The 18,095-nt window shown below is 41.9% G+C and overlaps 1 protein-coding gene and 1 long non-coding RNA gene across 2 annotated transcripts in view; one reads left to right on the top strand and one right to left on the bottom strand.

Moving 5' to 3' along the window:
- The window catches only part of LOC112667676 (uncharacterized), a 40,682-nt gene extending 26,123 nt beyond the window's left edge, over nt 1-14,559 (top strand). The window contains exons 3-4 of the long non-coding RNA XR_004807882.2: nt 5,253-5,437; nt 14,082-14,559. This is a non-coding gene — a long non-coding RNA (uncharacterized LOC112667676). The remainder of the gene's footprint in view (nt 1-5,252; nt 5,438-14,081) is intronic.
- The window catches only part of CALCB (calcitonin related polypeptide beta), a 243,126-nt gene that overhangs the window by 193,712 nt on the left and 31,319 nt on the right, over nt 1-18,095 (bottom strand). The window lies entirely within an intron of this gene.

Genomic DNA, 18,095 nt, shown 5'->3' with positions numbered 1-18,095 from the left:
TAATAAAACCCAAGCTTTGCTAAATGCTATAGGAACAAAAGAGCCTATAGGCACTGAATGTGAACCTGTAAATATCATTCAATAACTATAAAATGGGTTTTGGGACATCTACACAATTAATCTGTACTGAAGGGAACAGAAACAGAGTTTACCAGAATTACATGTAAACACAGAGCAAATAGATACTGAGAGAGCATTTACAAATATTGGTCAGGAACTCCATGGTCTTCCACAACAGCGTCAACTATCTTGTGCTCAGGGCAACAACGGAAAGCAGCCCAGCATGTGAGAGCTGTGTGTGAATGCAGAGCCTACAGACATCGACTGAGAATTCCATCATGGTCACAGTGGCAAGAATGAATTGTTGTGACACTTATGTCAGTTATCCAGAGGCAAGTTTCTTGGTCTCTCCTCCTCAGCTTTGCCTGGTTTAAGGGAGGTCTGCAGGCAAGCGGACCTGATGAGTGGATGTTCTTGCATTTCTTTGATGAGGCACAGCTGTGGTAAGGACTCAAGTCCACCATGTGGGATGAACCCAGTGATCCAGGCTCCAGTCTTATGAGAGGTGTGTCCCTGGATAATTGGGTTCCGAGGACACAAGTAGAAATTGTTTTTATTTCCAGGCAGTTATATAATTGGTCCCTGAAGATTGTAAGAGAACAATGAGCTGTCAGATGTTCAGAGCAAAGCCAAAGATCCCAGAGAACTTTCAAGGCCCTTGGAAACCCCTCAGCCCTGGTCCAGTTGTCTTCAGAACATCTTTAAGCTATAGTCAAACACACTTAGGCCAACAGTGCCTAATTTCTCTTCAACCCAGTGGGTGCTATCTACAGGGGAACATCCAGTTAAAATGATAATAGATGGATGGGCTCCTCAGGGAGCCCGGGGACTGAGCAGAGACTCCTGAGAAGAGAATAGTTGGTTTCTCCTTGTCACTGCTTTGCCTGTGGTAAAGCTGGGAACGGCTTATTTATTTTGCCCCATAAGGTCAGGAGTTTTTACTCGCCAAATGCTAGAAGAAATTCTTTCTGCTGTCTCTGTAGGAAGTTAGAGATTCTAGGTTTCTTCAGATGATGAAGCAGGACAGGGGGTGGTTATTGAGAAAGTTTATTCTTACTTTTTTTGGATGGGGTCATAATTCAGATGATATAATTACCAGTTTTCTTTTGCATCAGATGATAAAGCACCATTAAAGCAAGAATGGTGTCTATCTTGTTCCTTGTTCACCCTTGTATTTCTTGTGCCTAAGTGGAATATATGCTCAAAAAACTTTTGAATGATATAAAGAATATTTACTGAGATTGGAGGATATATGAAGTCCATATGAAAATTCTGAATACATTTTTGTAATCCTGCTTAGTTCACTATGGGATTGGAGTAGGAATCGGCTAAAAGCTTTCTAGATGCTTCTAAGAGGTTCTAACAAATGCCAAATAGTAACAGTGCAGCCTTTGGAGAATGCATCCTTATGGTAAGTAATTGGAGTACCCATCCTGTTTTCAAAGTTGTAGTAAACATTAAAAGAAACAAAGTTGATTCTAAGGAGTCAGTCATTTCTGTACTAAATGAAAGATTCAACCAAATACTACTGCTGTAGTTCAATGGCAATAAACTTTGATATTCAAAGGAGGTACAAATATTAATACACCAAGTACCCATAATTATATTCTATTTTTAAATCTAATAAAAATATGGAAATAGTGTTTCATCTGATTCACCGCAAAAGATATTATAATAATCTAATATGATAATTGCAAAAGAATGAATCAGAATCCTGACTTCTAATAATGAACAGACATTGCCCTGTAGGTATTCCAAAAAAAAGGAAAAGAAGGGGAAAAAAAAGCCAGGGGAAAAAATTGATGGCAGAGAGAATGACATCAAAAGTTTAAATATATGGTAATAATTGAAGTAAAAAAAAATCTCCTGAGTTTTGCCCTAAAGCTCTGTTTTCCAAAATACTTATTGCATTAACATTATCAAGGTATTGATAAAACACATTCCCAGGCCTATGCCAAATGAGTCTGAATTTCCAGAAGTCAGGTCTGAACATTGAACAGAGTTACTATACTCTCCAGGTGATTTTTTAAAAGATTTTGTTTATTCATTTGACAGAGAGCAAGAGAGAGAGAGCTCAAGCAGGGGGAGGGGCAGAGGGAGAGGGAGAAGCAGGGAGCCCAATGTGGGTTTCAATTCGAGGACTCTGAGACCATGACCTGAGCTGAAGGCATATGCTTAACTGAGCCACCCAGGTGCCCCTCTCCAGGTGATTTTGATGCACAGCCGGTTTTAGGAATGAACTCCAGACTTAACAGGCTTCACAGTGTATCTTTCTTTTTATTTTTCATTTCATTGATCAAGATTAGCTTTTTTCTGAAAGCATTCTGTAATTTGTTTTATATTAGCAAAATTTCTGTGTTTCCTTTTATCTCCTAACTCTTTATCTTATTATGGCATTTAATCAATGTGTTATAGAATCATGAAATTAAACTGATAGGAGAATGGAGAAAAAGCAACACAATATTTTAGTTCTCTCCACATTGGATCTTTCTTTTAGATTTTGCTTTTTTAGTTCAAGTATTCTCTCACAGAGAACAATAGACATAGTTATATTCAAATGTAAATCTGTCTTAATTCACAGCCCTGGCATGAAAGATCCTAGGATACGGTTTTTGGGGGAGGGTATCTCAGCTCACTTTAAATCGAACCAACCTGAGGATTTTTCTACTTATAAGCTTGACATGTAAATCATGACCCAAGTTTCTGACAGGTTTTAAGTAATGGTGAGAACCTAATGGTTTAGAACAAGATTTAGGGGATCCCTGGGTGGCGCAGCGGTTTGGCGCCTGCCTTTGGCCCAGGGTGCGATCCTGGAGACCCGGGATCGAATCCCACATCGGGCTCCTGGTGCATGGAGCCTGCTTCTCTCTCTGCCTCTCTCTCTCTCTCTCTCTCTCTCTCTGTGACTATCATAAATATATAAAAATTAAAAAAAAAAATTTAGAACAAGATTTAGGTTCAAATCCCAAATGTGACACTAACGTGATTTTAGAAAAAGTTGCTTAACTTTTAATTTAATTTTAATTATTATTTAGAAAAGTTACCTTCACCTTCCAACACCTAGATTTCATCATCAAGTGAAGATACAATGTCTCATATGGAATAATAATAATAATAATAATAATAATAGGTGCTATATTAAATGTAAGATGAGTAGGAAAACAAAATAGTTTCTTATCCATTAAAGAAAATTGGTGATCATGTAACTGCCACAGTTTTTAGCCTTAATAGAGAGTAAATTGAGTTTTACATCTCCAAAAAGAAAGACAAACTGATGGTTCTAGTAAAATATCTTTCCAGAATCAGATCAAAGGAAAAACAATAAAACTTGGATATCCTTGTTTCAAAAATCGACAATACCATTTTATTATGAAATATCTACCTGGAGTTGAAGAAATTATCTCTTGACTGGTAGATTGTATTTTTCAGCAGTGCCTGTAATATTATTTCCCATCCTACCTGCTTTAAAAAACAAAACAACAGGCAGCCCGGGTGGCTCAGCGGTTTAGTGTCACCTTCAGCCCATGGTGTGATCCTGGAGACCCGGGATTGAGTCCCACGTCGGGCTTCCTGCATGGAGCCTGCTTCTCCCTCTGCCTGTGTCTCTGCCCCTCTCTCTCTCTCTCTCTCTCTCTCTCTCTCTCTGTGTGTGTGTGTCTCTCATGAATAAATAAATAAAATCTTAAAAAAAAAAAAAAAACCACAAAACAACAAAAACTTGTCATATTCCCATTAAGAGATGGAGTTTATTTCTCTTCCTCTTCCCTCTTAGACTGGATGGACCTTACTGACTAGCTCAATGAATACAGTTCAGCAGGTGGCACATGATGAGACTTCTGCAGCTATACCATAAAAGGCAGTACAGCTTTCTCTTAGCTCTGACTCTTATGATTTCTGCCTTTGGAATTTCCCATTTCATGAGAAAACCCAGGCCACACAGAGAGACTCATGCAGAGAAACATGGGGCTCCTAGCCTTCAGCTCCAGCTATGCTCCCAAGTGACAGCCAACAATAACCATTTGATTAAGTCAACTTGGAAATGGGTCCTCTTGCTCTCAAAGCACCCCAGCAGATGCCAAGCCCTGCCCAAACTGCACATTTCTGAGCTAACGGAATGATTTTGTTTTAATTCACTAACTTTTGGGGTATTTTTTTATGAATCAAAAGATTTTCAAAAGAGTACATTGCTTAATTCTTTAGAGGTCTTATATCAGCACTACATGCCAGCATTTATTTCATGATCCTGTGGGATTTAAGGATGAAATAATCAGGCATCCAATTCAACCAAAGAATTTTATTCAGGGCAGCCCGGGAGGCTCAATGATTGAGTACTGCCTTCAGCCCAGGGCCTGATCCTGGAGACCTGGGATCGAGTCTCATGTCAGGCTCCCTGCACGGAGCCTGCTTCTCCCTCTGCTGCCTGTGTCTCTGCCTGCCTCTCTCTCTCTCTCTCTCTCTCTCTCTCTAGTGAATAAATAAATAAAATCTTTAAAAAAAAAAAAAGATTTTTATTCAGAAGCAATGCTGGAATTCCTGCTCGGAATTTGTATATTTATACAATCTGTGCATTGTCAGATTGTCAGATTGTCAGATAAATATTCCTTCCTCTCTTTTTATTAGATGTTGAATAAATAAATAAATGAATAAATGTATGAATATTGAGGAAAGTCTAGTAGAGGCTACTATTCAGGAGAAAGATTAGGAGTAGTGAAGGGATTCGAGAATTAATTTAAAAATGATAATTAATGAATTGTTTGAGATTTAAGCCAATCACAAGATGTAGCACATCTGCACCCAGATTTTGGTTTCTTCTCTTCATCAGTTCCTACTCTTCTTCAGTCCTCATCAGGACCACTTTCTCAAGGAAGCTTAGAACCCCAAAGATGATTAAATCCACTTGCTCTATGTCCTATAGCTCCATGCAAATTCCCTTCTATAATGCTCATCACACCTGGCTAGAGGTTCTTGAGTGTGAGGCCATCTCTTTCTTGGTTGCTTCTCCATCCCCAGCACACAGCATGGAAACCACTACACAGGGGCTATTCTCTTTCTATTCATTGATTTGAATTGCAGGCAATTGCTCTGGTTTGTGTTTCTCACTGGTTTTGGTTATTGTCTTTTGGCCGTTAGTTTCTTTCATGTAGCAATATTAGATAGTAGAGATTTTATAAACTCCTTACCTTCTCCTCCAGAGTGAGTACAACTGGGAGCTATTCTTGAAGAAGGCTGTGACATCATTAATTAACACACACTAAGGAAAGAATCTGACAGGGATGGCAGCCCAGTCCAGAAAACGGATACCAAAACACCATGAATCTGTCAGCATGTGTGCAGTGGGGAACGGGGGATGGAGGCCCAAGCTGTGTCTCATACTCAGGTAATGGATCTTCTCTTTGGTAAAGATCAATGCCTTAGGCTGCCTTAGGTCCTTTGTTCAGATTCTGTTCGGTCTGTAAAAGGTAATTAAGGCTCAAAGAAAAGATACTGATTACTCTTGTATTTAGCATTGTGCTAGAAAGTTTAACAGCTTGATGTTTTTTAATTCTTTCCAAACATGATGAAGTAGGAATTTCCTCTCGGTTACATGGGGGAATCAGAGACCTATACAGAGGTTAAGCCACAAACCTGGTTACATAGTAAGTGGCAGAGTGGGCATCAGATCCAGGTGTGTCTGCTGCTCTGGCCCACTTTGATTCCAGCCCCAGATGTCAGTACCCAGGGAAATGCCCTCAGCCCCACTGTGCTCTTTAACCATCCAACCTGATGGTAGGATGTTGGGAACTGGCCAGAACCGGCTGACCACCCTCTGGGGTTGCATGATGGAGCACTCATTGTTTAATGGCAGAAATCCCATGTACCTTTTGAAGACAACAAGCCCTGTACTGAATGGACAAGCGGTGACTCCCTAATATCCACTTCCCCTTCTCTTGTCAGTTCTCCTGAGATTTGTTCGGTATTAATGCCAACCCTACCCAGCCCAGTCCTTTTGGCTAAAACTGACTCTACTGCTGGCCTTTAAGACAGGACATGTGATTCAGATGAGGGTAACTCTGCTCTGTGGCCCCAGAGTTTGATGGAGGGATGGGCATGTTATCAAAATTGCATCAAAGAGCCTGAGGGTTCATTTGCTGGGAGCCTCTGGGAAATATACCTCTTTGCTCTTCAGAGGGCATATTAGAAACTTTCATTTTTTTCTGTAATAGGAATAAGGAAGTATGTATCACAGAGTATGGATGAGGAAGCATTGCCAGTAATCACTTTGCCAAAGTGAATTGGAGTCAGTTATTAGGGAAAGTTGCCTGTGGATCAGACAAGTTAAAATAAACCAAGCTTTTTGCCATTCCCACCTTCCTTGTGAGCTAATTAATCTCTTTATGACTGAATCCAGTTTATATTGTAGCATTATATATATATATATATAGGTACCATATATATATATATATGGTACCTATATATATTGTATCATTATATTGTATAATGATATAAATATCATTATATTTTATTTTATTTACAACAAAATCCCCTTCACTGACAATTTCCAAACTTAACTTTTAGGAACATTACCCAGTAAGTAGGTAACCATATAATTTATTGTAAAATCAGAAGTTTATTCAGGGACTATGGAAGCTATTAATAATTACAGAGGAGTGACTGGCACAAACCAGGACCATCCTGAACAGACTCAGAGATGTGGTCACTGTACAATCGAGGCATATGCTAGTTGCAATTCTGTCAGTGAATAAGCTGTGAGACTTTGGGCAGTTGATTCTAAATTTCTGGATATCAGGTTTTTTTTTTTCCAATTTATCATTTATTTATTTTTAAAGATGTATTTATTTATTCATGAGAGACACAGAGAGAGAGAGTGGATATCACTTTTTATAGTATGTGAAATGAAATATGAAATTCTTTGAGTCTAGTTGTTTGTTTCTAGTCTGTAATATCCTGAGTCAGCAGGACTCACTGCTGGAGTGGGATCCTAAAGGATTTAACATTCCTTACAGTGGAGATAGTGATGTCATGTAATAATAATAATAACAACAACAACAATAATAATAACAACAACAATAGCCACTATTAGCTATTGCTGCAATACTGCTGCATAATAACAACCACAGAAATCTCAGTGGCTTACAGCAACTATAATCTTTTTTTTTGCTGATGACTCTGCAGAGATGTTTTTATTTGGCTGATCCCACTTGATCAGCCTATATCTAGGCAGTTTCTAGGCTAAAGAATCAATGACTTCTTGAAACATGCTTTCCTCATGGCAGAGAGTGAAAGCCCCAAGAAGCCAAAAACAAAACAAAGAAAAAGAACATTCAAAAAAAAAAAAAAAAAAAGAACATTCAAGCACATTCAGAGGCTCAGGTCTAACATGTGTTATATCTACTCACATTCCACGGGCCCCACAGCAAGTCAGATGGTCAAACTCAATGGTAGCAGGGCTAGCCAAAACAATCTACTTCAAGGAGGCACTGAAGTCACATGGTGAAGGGCTCAGCTATGTAGATCTCTAACAGGGTGGAAGTGAATGTTTCATAACAGTAATCCAATCTAAAATCCACCATGCATTGGATACTCTGTAGGTGCTAGGTTCTTAAAATACATTGTATCATTAATCCTCACAACACTTACATGGGGCATATATTAATCATTGTTTGTTGAGTGACCATTTCCCTAATGTCTGCCTAGTGTGCTATGCATAGTGGTTACTTTGTCAAAGAGTTCTGATACTTTGTTGCCTGGAGAGCAGCCAAAATGTCTGGAGGCCTCTGGTAAGCATGAAGAGGGAGATGGAGTTATTTCTTTTTTTTTTTTTTTTTTTTTTTTTTTTTGAGATGGAGTTATTTCTTAAACTGATATAAGTAAGATGGCCTTCTGATCCCAGAACAGCCAATGAATAGGAGAGCCTTGGTTTAAGTTGGAAGAGAGGTTCTATCTAGTGTGGATGCTCCCTCTCCTCCATCCCTCCTGATCAACTGTGGGCCTGGCTCTTGGGATCACTTCCTGTATGTCAGTATTAAACCTTGTCCCTTCCCATCCCCTCAGCATAGGCACAAGCACTGTGACAGCTCCGCAGGTCAACACACTGAATGTTTCCTCACTGGGACTTTGCTGTTCTGGCATTTTCAGTCCAACCCTTATGTGGATATTAGAGAAGCATTAGTGGACAAAAATTAGAAGCCACAAAAGACTATACTAAAAATTGTAAGATGTTACCTTGATAACTATGTGTTCAAATGATGGGATTGCCAGCTTCAAGGAAAAAGGGAAAGGGGGAGAATCTAGGACACGGGTGATTTCCAGTCAATGTTCAAAACCCTCCTCTCCCACACATTCCCAAGACTGGTTTGTGTGTTTTTTCTTTTAAGCTTTTATTTAGTTATTCATGAAAGACACACAGAGAAAGGCAGAGACAGAGGCAGGGGGAGAAACAGGCTCCCTGCATGGAGCCTGCAGTGGGACTTGATCCCAGGACCCCAGGATCACGCCCTGAGCCGAAGGCAGATGCTCAACCACTGAGCCACTCAGGCATTCCTCCCAAGACTGTTTTGATGTCATAGTCTGGAGCACCAAATCCTGAGTGATTTGCCAAGTCATTATCCTTTAAGGATGGGTGAGAAAACCTGTTTTTCTATTTAGTAAATAATGCCTTCTAACAGTTAGTACAAGATATTAGGCCATGTAATTTTATTGTATCCAACATTACTGAATCTCTCCTATATACCAGGCACTATACTAGGTAAGTGACAATACACAGTCCATTGTGGATATAGCCTATATACACCTGTTTAATCTTTGAGGTGTTGACAGTGCTTTGAGTTATGAATAAGTACTAAGAGGCACAATGGAGAGAGAACTTACTTCTTATGGAGGGAGGAGCCGTAAGAGTAAGTGCCTTGAATCTAAGAGAGAAGAGGAAGGTGGACAGTTTGAGAAGGTTTTGAGGAGGATGGAAAATGGCACAGAGTATAAAAACATAGTGTCTCCATCAGAGCCTTGGGTAGTATCCTGCATACCTGCCTCAGGGACTGCTGTGGTTGGGGAATACTAGGGACTGAAATGTGTCTCCCCAAAAAGGATACGTAAGAATCTTAACCAAGTTGACTTTCTTTGGAAATAAGGTCTAAGCAGAAGTAATCAAGTTTTACTGAGCTCATTAGTGTGGTGTCCTTATGGAAAGGTGAAATTTGGGCACAGATAGACGTGCTTGGAGGGAAGACGATGGGAAGGGACTCAGGAAGAACACCACTGGAAGATGGAGGATTGGAGCGATGAATCTATAACACAAGGAACACCAAAGATGCCAGCAAACCAGAAGTTAGAGGCAGGGAAGGATATCGTGACAGCTTCCAGAGGGAGCATGGCACTGTTGACACTTTGATTTCTGAGTTCTAGCTCCCAGAACTGTGAGATGACACACAACTGTTGTAGTAGGATGCCCACTATGATACTTCTTACAGCAGCCCTAGGAAGCTCATACAGGGAATTAAGAAATTGCTATCACTTAGGGTTCTGGACTCTCCCCCCGCCATGCCCCACTGCCATTTCAAGCTCATTGTCTTCCATTTTATGCTTCTGCTTCAAGGTTTGTTTGTGAAGTGGGGTTTGATGTGTATATTTTAAATTTTTATTTGAGAGAAAGCAAGTGTGAGTGGAGGGGAAGAGCAGAGGAAGAGGGAGAGGGAGAAGCAGACTCCCTGCTGAGCAGGGAGCTTGACACAGGGCTGGATCTCAGGACCCTGGGATTGTGACCTGAGCCAAAGGCAGATACTTAACCAGTTGAGTCACCCAGGTGCCCCTAAGAGTTTCATGGATAAAGTGGATGTGAAAACACCGGTTATTAGACCTTTGGCAGCATGTCAGGTGGACATTTTCAGTTGCAAGTCACTAAAGCCTACGTCTAATGTCTTAAATAACCAGGAAGATTTATGACTGGTATAATTATACAAAGTTGGAGGTGATGTGAGGCTGAACACAGAGACACAGATCAAGGTTCTGACTCCATTTCTCTTCTGTGATTAGCTCTTGACATCTACCCTTGAGAACAGTGTGACAATTTCTGTCACATTATATTGGACACAACAAGTCCCCACTTCTTGATGGGAACATCTGTAAGAATTTGTGATGTTTAAAGTCTATCACATCATCTTTACAGCTGGGGGATAGGGACTCAAATCAGCCAAACCACTGAGCTCCTGAACAGAATGGACGTTAGGGAGAAGACTGGCTAGAAGCCGGAGAAGACTCTAAAAGGTAGATTGCCATTAGGTTGTGAGGGGCTCTGTATGCCTTGCTAGGTGTTGGAGGAGTGCTGGAATGCTGACCTCTGTCCTTGGCCCTTCCTCTTGTGCATGTCCTCACAATGCCCTCTCTAAGTGCTATGTGTTCCAGGCCCCTCGGAGGTTAATGTATCCCCTTACCAGAAGACAGGGAAACTTGTTCTGATCGTCCCAAAGTGGCCCCCAGAAGGCACCACCTTAGATAACTAGCAGCCATAGAACTGGTGTACCAGTGGTGCCACCTTACATAAATACCTTTTGAGCTCGCCCTAATGCCCCCTTGCTCTTTAAGAGCAGTGGATTGAGGTCCAGAGTGAGCAGAGAATAGCTGCATCATGCCTGTGTTGTTCGTCTGGCATCTACCCACTGTCATAAGTTACCCTGAATAAATCTCTGTGTAGAAGCTGTGGAGTGACTTGAGTCATTTTTTGGTTTCAAAGTGCCTTTTCCGTGTGCAAGATACTTTACTGTCCCTCCTCCACCTTCTAACAGGTGGAGTTTATCTTGTGGCCTGTGCATTTTGCCATGTTTTCTGTGACAACATAATTAATGATTCTGATGCATTCCAATTAGTAAAGATGATTTAGAAGTGAGTCCTCATGGTTCTTTTTCTCAACCTGAAGATTAGGCATGAGGAATGTTTCCAGGGGGTAGGGAGTGGCTAATGATCCTTCATCTTGGGGAGTAGTCCTACCTTGGTTGTAACTCACAGTTCCAGGCAATGGGGAGCCACTAAAGTCTTGTTCCTAATTGCAGGGCAGTTCTATTCTGAGATCCAGTGTTTAGGTGCTCACAGAGCTCTGAAATATACTCAATACCCTCCTTTATTTCCCGCAGTGTTGTACATACGCTGCTGGTTGGGAGTTTCCGGTTTCCAGCAGCACAGTATGCCCACAAATAGTCTTTTTTTTTTTTCTGTTGGCCTAGCCCATGGGCCTCACACACCATTCTCGTTGTCATGGTCTCTTCCTGCTTCCTGTCCTAGACCAGGACAGCCCAGCCCATCCAGTATATTTGTACATCAACCAGGGGAATGGCCACAAGTCAATTCTCTTTCCTTCTGAAATCTCCTGCAAGCATACTGCAGCTGCTATGATCTCCCATGACTAAGTGAAAACAAACATGAACATATTGACTGGGGAAGGAGAATATATCTGTGGCATCTGAGCTGCATCTCTAGTGAATATCTCCCCAAGTGCCATATTCATCTCTGCTCTTGAGCCTTAAGTGGTTTGTCCAAGAAACATGGGATTCGCCTTGTTTATGGTGAAAATAACTATCTATTGAATAAGTGAATTAATAATGTATAAATAAACAAGTGGATTAATAATATATAAGTGAAGGAGATAACCCCGTGCAGCATACCTGAGGATGGAAAAGTTTAGGGACATGGATAATGTTCTCTGGTAGATAACCTGTCTTCACTCAAGAGTCCTAGATCCCAGGAAGGCACCAGTGAGAGTCCTGGATCCCAGAAGGCACCAACTTAACTTGGATCCTCCCGTATACTGGGGAAGATACCTGAGCCCATAGGAAGAGTTGGAAAGAGTGAGAACCTCTCTCCTAATGTGAGGAGGAGTAAGATTATAAGGAATCCTCTGGGAGACTAGAACAGAGCCCGGGATGAGGGTCAGGGAAAGGGGATGGATGAAGTGAACAGGGAAGAGGGAAGCCCTCTAGTACTCCCCCGGCGGCCCTCCCAAATGGAATATCCCACCCTGGAGCCTGCAACATTTTCTGCAGGGCTCCTGGCTGCGCCTCCTTGATCAGGAGTGGCTAGTCTACAAGAAGGACTTGGAGCCTTGTGTCTCTCACTGGAGCCGAGGGCTGCTGTGACTGCTGCAACCACTGTTGCATATGAGCAGCTCTTTTCTGCTCCTGCGTCCCACTGGAGACTGCCCTTGTTCACCTCCATGTGACTAAAGGAGCCTGGGCTCAGGAGGAAAGGAAGGCTATTTACATTGAATTATTTAATTAGAACCAGGAGCAAGGGCCACTTCTGCGTTGTGTGGCAGGCTAATCCCAGGACAGCTCCAGATGCCTGGGTTATTGAGTCTGCAGAATCCATTAGGCCTGTCAAGGTAGGGAGCAGAGGGTGGACAGTAAAAACTGTGGAAAGCAGTTAAGGGGTGTGGCCTGCCTGCAGCTTCAACAGCCGCCCTAGGACAGGGAGCTGACCTCTGGGGGAGAAGTGATAGAAGATAAGGAGGAGGGCACAGGGTGAGGTGGATCTGGGTGGCCCTCATGCCGGACTCTGGCGGACTCCTCATTGTTGCTTTTCAACCCTAACTGCCCATTGGCATCTCCTGGGACTGTGCAAAATGCTGGTACCTGGGTTTTAGCACCTCCTCCAGATTCTGATTAATTTGATCTGGTTTGTGGCCTGGGCATCAGGGTTAGCATGCTGGGGGGGGGGGGGGGGGGGCGGAGTCTGGAAGGGAAGGGAGAGATCTTATCACTTCAGAGTAGATAGCACAGCTTCTCAGGTGAAGCAAGAGGCCAAGAGGGAAAGTTACCCACATGTATTAGGGCAAGGAAAGGGCCACAACCCTTTATCTCTTGAGCTCCCAGGACAATTAATATTCCCATTTGCGCCTCTTCTTTCTCTTAGCAGTCATGTGGCCTTGGTCACGTGTCGTTTTCCTCACCTCTAAAGGAAGTATCATCACCTCATCTACTTACTTCCAATTATTGCTGTGAGGATGAAGGTTCATGAAGATGCTGTGCAAGCAGTGGGGAGCAGGGGGTAAGAAGGAGCAGAGCTGTGTCCCAACCCCATGGTCTCTAGTAACTTCAAAGTCGACTCAGACCCACAGACTCCATGTGGTGGGGCTCTCGCCTACACTTCCAGGTTCAATTCCTGCCATTCCCATCTGTGTGACCATGTTCTAGATGTGGCGGCTTGTCTCTGCTCTGGAACCCTGAGTTCATCCTTCTTTCTGCCACTTCTGTCTTCCCCTCCCTGGGCTGCAAGAGCCCTCCGTTTCTCTCATGTTTGTCATGATCACGACTAACTGGACTCGCAGCGGGCTAAGCAGTGACGGCTCAGTAGGGCATTAGAAATGAGTGTGCTTGTGACTGTAAGGGAAGCAGAGCTTATAGAAAAGATGATGGGTGGCTAGTGGGGAGATGAAAGCTTGACTTTTGCCTTGGAGGAGAGACTTGAGCATTTTCACCTCAGGTGGAGGAGCCAGCCCAGGAAACCTTATTCTGTGGGGGGTCAGGGGGTAACTAAGAGAGCTGATTCCCTGAGCATCTTCTAAATGCAAAATTCCTTTGAAGAGATAAAACATGTGACCCCCTAAGGGTCCTGGTTCTCATTTAGCTTCCTTTTTTCCCTTGTCACTTTATGGCTTTCTCTACTGTTTTGCAACTATTCCCTCATCCATCTGTGTGTAAACTGTGAGCCCCCTGAGCAGAGGGGATGGTGTCATCATTATTGTATCCCAGGCCTGAATACAAAACATGCTGAGTGACATGGGCGTCCTGGAGCAGCAGGAATGCACTCAGTGAAAGGGTGAGGAGGAGCAAGGAAAAAGAGAGGCAGCCATGGGGGTGGAGGGTTGTGTCTGTGCTGAAAGAAACTTCACCAGCTTCGTGAGTGCAGGAGCAGGAGCAGGAGCAAACTCAGCCTCTTTTTCTCTGCTGCCCCCGAGTCCTGTCTCCCCACTGGGGTATCTCACAGAGCTAAAAATCAAACACCTCCGTAATCGGACATTTTGTTTTACCAAACAGTGTTTCGAACAACACCTCAGGCTGTCTCGTGTTCTTCATAATTATTGTGAGAGCCGCAGAATATTTTATCGGTTAATGTACTGTGATTTATGTCGCTGCTTTTACCGCCCCTGTTGTTGGACCTTCCGGATGTTGTCAATTTCTGCTGTTAACCTAGAGGCTGCTACAGTGAAGAGCAGCACCCTCCTTGTGAATTACCTCCTCCTGTAAGTTACAAGGGATGAAAGTGCTGTGTCTGGGCATGAACCTTTTTATGGTTTTCAGTACATACTACCATATTCCTGTTTTGTACCCCCTGTCAAAAGTTTCATCAGTTTCAGAGTAAACAATGGTGCTAGTGTTATATCACATCTTCCCTGCCGAGTTAAAGATATAAAAACATACTTTGTTGTTTAATTTGAAATATGTTACAGGTTGAACCCTTTCCCCTCTGTGCTTACTATGTGTACTTTGTACTGTTTATGTTATTTGCCATTAAGGGGGTTTGATGATATTTACATACATTAGAATTAAAATTTTTACATGTTACAACTAATAATCCACTTCTTTAGCATTTGAGGAAATACTTTTCATGCTGTTATTTTTTTCACTATGATTAGTTCGTTCTTATATAGAAGTTATCTCTTGATACTTTTCTTTTGAATTCTTTCAAAGATTCAAAGTTTAAATACCACCGGGATGTCTGAGTGGCTCCATTCGTTAAGCATCAGAATCTTGGTTTCAGCTCAGGTCATAATCTCAGCATCATGAGATGGAGCCCTGAATTAGGCTCCGTGCTGAGCATGGAGTCCTCTTGAGAATTTCTTCTCCCTCTCCTTCTGCCCCTCCACCCTCTCCTGGCTCACAAGCATGTGCTCTTTCTCTCTTGCTCTAAAAAGTATATATATATAATATATTTAATATATAATATATTAATAATTATTACATTTTTAATACTTATCATTATTAATTATTGAATAATAATTTGTATTATTTACCACCATCAAAAACAAGTATATAAAAACTCTGAATTCTAGTTTGTGCACTTTATGACCATCAAATTATTTAATTAACTTGTAATTTTTATTTTTAAAGATTTTTTTTTTAAGATTTAACTTGTAATTGTTAAATATAACTTTTGTATATAACTTAATGTTTACCCAAACTAATAATCCAATGGCAGTTTACAGTCTATATGTGACAGACTTAAGGAATAATCTTGCTAAAATGAGAAGGCAGGCACTTTGTCTTAAAGCTGTGTTTTTTTTTTTTAATTTTTATTTATTTATTTATGATAGTCACACAGAAAGAGAGAGAGAGAGAGGCAGAGACATAGGCAGAGGGAGAAGCAGGCTCCATGCACCGGGAGCCTGACGTGGGATTCGATCCCGGGTCTCCAGGATCACGCCCTGGGCCAAAGGCAGGCGCCAAACCGCTGCACCACCCAGGGATCCCAAAGCTGTGTTTTTATAGCAAGCACATTGTTTTTACTAACATTGCTTGTTCTTAGGTAGCTTTATGATGGTGGTGAGCATGATAGAGATCATGATTACAGAAAGGCTTGAGCTCTACAGGCTAAGAATGCATTTTCTTGTGCCTTGTGATTTTCATGTGCCTTAGGCATTTTTGCTTTTGTTGGGTTCTCCATCCATAAAAAACATAAAATTATATTTTATAACTGTCTGTTATAAGGGTAAATACAACCCAAGCTCAATTCATTACTATATATTCATTATTATTTTTTATTCATATTCATAGTTTGTTCATTTATCTAAAATTAAAACATTTTTGTGGGCTACTAAGCTATGCCTATTGTCTAATAGATATCATCCCTATTCCACAGTCACCTCTTAGCACAAATTAACTTTCTCTGTCTGAGTCGTTGGGTCTACTTTGTGGCTTTGCATTCAGTTCCTCAAATACACATTTTTTTTTCATTTTTTTAACCCTTTATTTTTTATCATTTTTTTAAATAATAAATTTATTTTTTATTGGTGTTCAATTTACCAACATACAGAATAACACCCAGTGCTCATCCCGTCAAGTGCCCCCCTCAGTGCCCATCACCCATTCAGCCCCACCCCCAGCCCTCCTCCCCTTCCACCACCCCTAGTTCGTTTCCCAGAGTTAGCAGTCTTTATGTTCTGTCTCCCTTTCTGATATTTCCCACACATTTCTTCTCCCTTCCCTTATATTCCCTTTCAGTATTATTTATATTTCCCAAATGAATGAGAACATACAATGTCCTTCTCTGATTGACTTACTTCACTCAGCATAATACCCTCCAGTTCCATCCACGTTGAAGCAAATGGTGGGTATTTGTCATTTCTAATAGCTGAGTAATATTCCATTGTATACATAAACCACATCTTCTTTATCCATCATCTTTCGATGGACACTGAGGCTCCTTCCACAGTTTGGCTATTGTGGACATTGCTGCTATAAACATCAGGGTACAGGTGTCCCGGCGTTTCATTGCATCTGAATCTTTGGGGTAAATCCCCAACAGTGCAATTGCTGGGTCGTAGGGCAGGTCTATTTTTAACTCTTTGAGGAACCTCCACACAGTTTTCCAGAGTGGCTTCAAATACACATTTTTTAAAAAATTTATTTATTTATTCATGAGAGACACACACACACAGAGAAGCAGAGACATAGGCAGAGAGAGAAGCAAGCTCCCCGCACAAAGCCCAATGTGGGACTCGATCCCAGATCCCAGGACCACGCCCTGAGCTGAAGGCTGACGCTCAACCACTGAGCCACCTAGGTGGCCCTCAAATACACATTTTTATTTTTTTCAGGATCATAGTATTTTAACACATATTGTGCTTATGTATATTCTAACAGTTGCTAGAGCTGATCTGTACCAAAGTTCTTCTTTTTGGGTCTCTTGACCACTTATTTTCCAAGTGTATTTTAGAACTTTTCTGTTTATCACAATAAAAAAATCCTCTTGAGTTGCACTGTATTTATAGGTTATCTCAAAGAGATATGACATCTTTATAAAGACACAACAATTTGATGTTCCATTCCAGAGCCAGGATACTGTGACCACGCTACAGAGAGTGTTCATAGGGAATGGTGACAGAGGCAGGAGATGCAGCAAAAAGAGCATGCAGTCTAATTAGGGGTGCTCAGGGAGGCTGGGACACCAGCTCCTATGAACATACTCTCAAAAGTAGGTCATAAACCAGTACTGTAGGACAAGTGCTAGTTTATTTTTTGGATTAGGAGAAAGGGAATGCCCTTGGGTAAAGATTGAAGACTGTCATTTAGCCGAACCTACCTTCTCCTAATCTGATATTCTAAAGTGGCTATAGCTTGGTATCCCTCACTATCAGTGTTACAGGTAAATTTAACAAGTTTTTTTCCCTGAAAAAGAATTTTTTTGGAGATTCTGGTCTTTATTATCAAGCCCAGCCTGCAGTTCCCCTCCCCTAAGCCTAGCCCACCCAAGGCAGACAGCTAGTAGGGGTCTCTGTGTGAGGCAGGAAAAAGGTATCAGTTCTACTCAAAATGTGTGTACCAGCTGGATTGTGGACAGTCTGGACAATCTGGATGGAGAGTAGGCACTGTGTGGTTATGTCCCAAGGTACAGCCAAGACTACTTGTATCCTAAGAGAGGGGGGAGCCACAGGGATGTCCCCAGGGGCAAAAGCTGAGCCAGGTGGCCCTAAGGCCCGCAGCTACAGTGTATGGTGCCTTCTGTAATGCTGCTAATTCAGCAGCTCCATGGCTGGCGCGTGCAGACGATAAGCAGTTTACTGCCCTGATGGGCTAAGATGGGCTGCTCTGTCAGCCCTGGAGAGAGAGTCTCTACCTCCTGAAAGTGCTCCCCATTTGGCTGCTCAGCACCATGATGATCTGCAACCTGCGTTGGTTTCCAGCATTTCCAGAAGCATATCTTGGGCCACACCACTGCTGGCCTCACTGTCAGTCTGCTCCCCAGGGCAATCTACCTGCCTAAAATACCTACAACTACAACATAAAATTTACTCTTAATCATTTTTAAGTGTATAGTTTAACAGTAGTAAG

Source organism: Canis lupus, chromosome 21 (assembly GCF_003254725.2).
Source record: "Canis lupus dingo isolate Sandy chromosome 21, ASM325472v2, whole genome shotgun sequence".
NCBI classification, from domain to species: Eukaryota; Metazoa; Chordata; class Mammalia; order Carnivora; family Canidae; genus Canis; species Canis lupus.
This window is presented reverse-complemented; position numbering and strand designations above follow the sequence as displayed.